A 6000-nucleotide genomic window follows, 5' to 3' on the forward strand; every position below is an offset into this window, starting at 1 on the left:
GTACCTCAGATACTAATCAGACCTAGCCCTTCTCACTCGTATATTTGTCCAATCTCTTTTTAAAGTTATCCAAGGTCTTAGCCTCTATTACCTTAGTCAGAAGACTGTTCCATACATTGAAAACTCTGTGTAACAGCTTTACTGTAGATGTTTTGTCATCCAATGGTTCTATCAATACAAATTCAAAGACATAAATGGAAGACAGTAGAACTATGTACAAAAGATGAGGTAATCAATCCCTCAGTCTTGGAGTTGGTTAAGATCACCGTAGTCTTGAAGACTCTGGAGCACAGGCAGAAGGGCTAGTGCTTATATACTAGCATCAGGTGGTTCAGAGGACATCACAATCCACCTACCAGTGACTGTCCTCCGTCTGCTACCCGTCCCTTACCACCTGACGCCAGTATATAAGTGCCAGCCTTCTTGCCTGTGCTTCAGAGTCTTCATGACTACAGTGCTCTTCACACCAACTCCAAGACTGAGGGACTTATTACCTCATCTTTTGTATATAATTCTATTGTCTTCCAATTATGTCCTGGAGTTTGTATTGATAAAACCACTGAATGGCAAAACGTCTACAATAAAGATATCCAGATGTTGCACACTTGTGATTTTCATCTTGTCGTTATTACATACCATTCATGTACATTGACAACTTTGTTTGAAAACCAGTACTTACCTATGTCTTTTCTAAATCTAAATTTATCTAACTTAAATCCATTATCTCTGGTTCTGTCTTTAGATGTGACTGTAAAGTAGTTAGGGTTTGTGGCTACGAGTATGTTATATTTTATCTGGCATGTGTCACACTCTCGTATAGGCTGCCTCCTGATCGGCGAACCAGGTGCTAAGTGTTTAACGATCAACATCAGCCAATCACAGACAAGCCCACCAGAGCTGTGAAGCATGTGATTGGTCCACTTGTGACACAAGGTTTGGCAGACTAGCCTTGGCTGCTGGATGATCCCGGTATCTTGTGTAGCTCCTTGTTTTCTGCCTTCTTTGATCACTGTGTTCTACACTTGCTCTTACATTACTGTACATATTATAAATAGTGTAGATATTGCAAATACCAGCTACCTTATTTGGTGGTATAAACCTTGGTAATAGATACCGACAAGTTGGTGTAGAAAAACACACAAGCAAACACTAGGACATATTTATGAGAAAACATATTGGTCCTGGGACCTTGATCACTTCTAACATACAAGAGGTTGAAAAGACAGTATATACTACAGGTGGAGAGTGAGGTGTGAATGACACATGGTAACCTGAAGAATGACATATTGGGATGAAGAATGACATATTGGGATGAAGACGGGTAGACAATGTGATCATGTGACTTGTGTTAGGTAGGTGGTGTTTTGCCTGGTTGAGTATCACATATGCTAATGTTTTAGAAATTTTGTAGTTCCCAGTATTACGTTCTATTGTGTCAGGGACGGCAATTAGCAAGTCTTATTTGGTGAAGGAAATACGAGTTATATAACTCCTGTTATATGACTGCATCCCCAACTGAACTAATGTTACTCCTTGTTGTACTGCTTCCTTCTTCTGATTATCAAGTTTCCTGCCTTCTGGTTCTAGCTGACAGGTGTACGTTATCATCTCATTTTTTTTTTCTAGTTCTCTTATGACTCACGAAATCGTAATGTCACGATTGCAAACAAACCATACCACAGGTGGGGTTACAACCCACGATCAGAGAGCTTTAAGACTTTCTGATCGCTGGTTCTAACCCCACCCGTGGTATGGTTACTTCCCTTATGTTCCTTTATGCTGAACTCTTCTCCAGGCTGAGGGACACATCACTTTATATCTCCAGTTTTGAAAGGAGTAATTACACCGTCTTCATTTCACTACTATACCTGCTGTATTTGACTGAAGTCTACTGTGTAGGCAAAATATTTTATCAATAAAGATACCCAACTGTTGTACATGTGTGTTAATCTTCAGCTTGTTCCCTTCCTCCTCTACTGCATTCATGAACTCTCTCATCTACAGTTCGTTCATCTGCTATTCTTCCGTCAGTGTTTCTGGCAGCATCAAACGTTTTAAGTCAAGGTAATGTTGCAGCGTCAACCACTGTAAGTCAAGGTAATGTAGCAGCATCAAGCACTGTAAGTCAAGGTAATGTAGCAGCATCAAGCACTGTAAGTCAAGGTAATGTAGCAGCATCAAGCACTGTAAGTCAAGGTAATGTAGCAGCATCAAGCACTGTAAGTCAAGGTAATGTAGCAGCATCAAGCACTGTAAGTCAAGGTAATGTAGCAGCATCAAGCACTGTAAGTCAAGGTAATATAGCAGCATCAAGCACTGTAAGTCAAGGTAATGTAGCAGCATCAAGCACTGTAAGTCAAGGTAATGTAGCAGCATCAAGCACTGTAAGTCAAGGTAATGTAGCAGCATCAAGCACTGTAAGTCAAGGTAATATAGCAGCATCAAGCACTGTAAGTCAAGGTAATATAGCAGCATCAAGCACTGTAAGTCATAGTAATATAGCAGCATCAAGCACTGTAAGTCATAGTAATATAGCAGCATTAACCAAACTTAGTGTGTATTTTGTTGGTAGTGTCCAGAGTTTTCACATATTGTGTTGCTATGTTAGATAACATGAATCACATAAGTAGTGGTACTTAAACCAGTGGCTGGTGTGTACTAAATCTCACACCAGTAAGTATTAGATCCAGTCTTGCTGACTTATCTTCTGTGAGAGAGAGAGAGATGGAGATGTAATATTGTGTTATTGATATGTTAAATAATGTGAAAAACAGAACTAGTGGCACTTAAACCAGTAGCTTGGGTGTACTAAATCTCTCCCACCAGTATTACATCCATTCTTGCTGACTTATCTTCTGTGTGTGTATATACTCGCCTAATTGTGGTTGCAGGAGTCGATTCATAGCTCCTGGCCTCTGTGTCTGTGTGATGTAGTGAAAGTACCACAGGTACACTACAACAATGACATTGTAACAGTTGTTCCTTCTCACTCATAAGCTTTAGTCTGTAAAGTTTGCCAAATACAGTGGTACCCCGAGTTTCGAACTGCTCCCAACTCGACCAGTTATGTAAGTGTATTTTGGAGGTCTGAAATGGACTAATCTAATTTATATTATTCCTTATGGCAGTGGTTCCCAAACTTTTTCAGCTTGTTACCCAATTTAACATGCCACATAAAGCATGTTACCCCTTTCACAAAATGTTGTTATTATTGATATATATGGTTAAACGTGAATGTATACAGCCTCGCATACTCTGCTAATCCTAGCAAAACCATTGAAAACGTAAGAACCACACATACATTATATATAAAATTAATAATAGCTACACATTCACAGTAACAGTGGGTAAATACTAACTATATACTGCACAGGGCAGTACACATACATACCAGCTTATGTCTACCTCGGCTGATGCTCACAGATAAACTGACAGTGTGAAATAGAGGCAGCCTCAGGAAGTGAGTGACGCGTACTGGACAGGTCGATCTGGGCTACTGAGTGACTTTTGTCCTGAAGCATACTTGTCAAAATACTTTTGGGTTTCCACACACTTAGCTATATATTTCTTCTTTTCTAATACTGTATATTAGTTTTTGATGTTTATTGTTATTTGGTTTAACTTTATTACTTACTTATAATAGGTTTACTTTACAACTTTATATACTAAGACAAAGTTAACAATAATCCTCATACCGGGTACCGCATTGTTTTCTTAATTTTCAGAATTCATAACTTTTTTTCTGTCACCCCTCCATTACCCCCCAAAAATGGTTAAATTACCCCCAGGGGGTAATTTACCCCCAGTTTGGTAACCACTGCCTTATGGGAACAAATTCGTTTGGTATCGGCACTCGAACAGCTGTCTGGAAAGAAGAAAGTTCGAAACTTGGGGTGTCACCATACTGAATACATTTTTAAGGTAAAAGTCACTGTGCTCTTTGCTGGATTGAAAAAATTTCTATAATATAGAGTTGTAGGCCTGGTGTTCACTGGTACTCGACCTGGGACAACTAGGCTTGTGTTCCAAGTGTTCATCTAGAAGAAATTAAAGAATGTTGAAGTAATAGCAGTTTTAATACTAGTAGTACCAGAAGTAATAGTTGTAGTAGCAGTAATAATAGTAGTAATAATAATACTAGTTAGTTAATTTAATATGTTTATTATAGACCCCATACCAATCCTGTGGTGGTAGTCAGAATAATAATACCTACTAGCAGTAGCAATAGTATTGTAGTTGTAGTGATAGTAGCAGTAGTAATTGTTGTAGTAATAGTAGCAGTAGTAATTGTTGTAGTAGTAATAGTAGCAGAAGTAATAGTAATAATAATAACAGTAATAATAACAGTAGTAATAATAACAGTAATAAAACAATAGTAATAATAACTAATAAAAACAGTAGCAATAATAACAGTAGTAATAACAGTAGTAATAACACCAGTAGTAATAATAACAGCAATAATAACAGTAGTGATAATTACGTATATAAGCGCAGATTACTATAAGTTACTGTATAATGGACGGGTTTATTATCTAATTTGATATTATGGACAATTTTATAGGGTGTCACCTGTATGTACCTCAACATTACATGCATACAAGTAATCTCATTGGGATACAACAACCATATTGTTTACCGTAGTTACCCCGTGTAGATATGTGAGAAAACTTAGCCACCCCTGGTCACTGCAGGTGGCTCCTTCAACCTCACACTTACCCATATCTAACCGAGACCAGTATGAATTGGATAGCACCCGCAAATACGGCGCTACTAATTAATTGTGGACTGTATAGATTATATTAGTTTAACTGAATGAAAGGGGGGAGGGGTAGGTTACACTTGGATATATCCATCAAGGAAAAAAAACACCTGTATATAATACCACCACTTACCAGATATTCTCTGGTGGTCACTTGATGTAGCTGGATCACCCACAACCTATCCAATTACAACATACCTAACTGGCCAGTATCAGTCTGCTATAACTAGAAGGGTTCCTTAACTGTGGGTGATTGATACTCCTTATTTCCTCCATCCACCATCTCATTTCGATGTCCTGCTACACCAATACGGTTCTTATTCCAGCAGGACGAGGTATCCATTGGTTTGTCCCGGTTTAGAAGTCGTGACTCCATAAAAACTTCACTATCCTCGGGGCAGGAACCACGAGGTAAACACGTGCTCACTCACTCTGGGAATGACGGCTCCTATCACTTCAACGATTCCTTAACTTAGTGTTATTATCACTGATTACTTCACAGCCCACCATACGGTTTAACGTCTCATAACTAGTATACACGTTAGAGGTCGCTCTATTAAGATTTGAAACCAATGAGTGAGGATTAAATCACGGGTATTTTCCCCTGAACACACTCCATGGCATCCACCATTATTCACTAATTTTGCCACTTATTACAGTGGTCCTGGAGTTTACCTGGAGAGAGTTTCGGGGGTCAACGCCCCCGCGGCCCGGTCTGTGACCAGGCCTCCTGGTGGATCAGCGCCTGATCAACCAGGCTGTTGCTGCTGGCTGCACGCAAACCAACGTACGAGCCACAGCCCGGCTGATCAGGAACTGACTTTAGGTGCTTGTCCAGTGCCAGCTTGAAGACTGCCAGGGGTCTGTTGGTAATCCCCCTTATGTGTGCTGGGAGGCAGTTGAACAGTCTCGGGCCCCTGACACTTATTGTATGGTCTCTTAACGTGCTAGTGACACCCCTGCTTTTCATTGGGGGGATGGTGCATCGTCTGCCAAGTCTTTTGCTTTCGTAGCGAGGGATTTTCGTGTCCCGTAAATCATGTTCCCTCACTCTTCATCAGGAACAGTTACGACACTTCCTATTATGAAGTGAGGCCTGTATTAATCCTTAGGCCGCCGTGAATGCCAGTTTCCTGGTCCCATGCTTTCCCAGCCTCTTAACTCCACCTCCTTCCTGCCCATCAGCACAGGCGCAGAGGGAACCTCTTGGTTCTCTTCCATTTTCAAATATATTTTTGACC

Source organism: Cherax quadricarinatus, chromosome 97, assembly GCF_038502225.1.
Source record: "Cherax quadricarinatus isolate ZL_2023a chromosome 97, ASM3850222v1, whole genome shotgun sequence".
In the NCBI taxonomy this organism is placed as follows: domain Eukaryota; kingdom Metazoa; phylum Arthropoda; class Malacostraca; order Decapoda; family Parastacidae; genus Cherax; species Cherax quadricarinatus.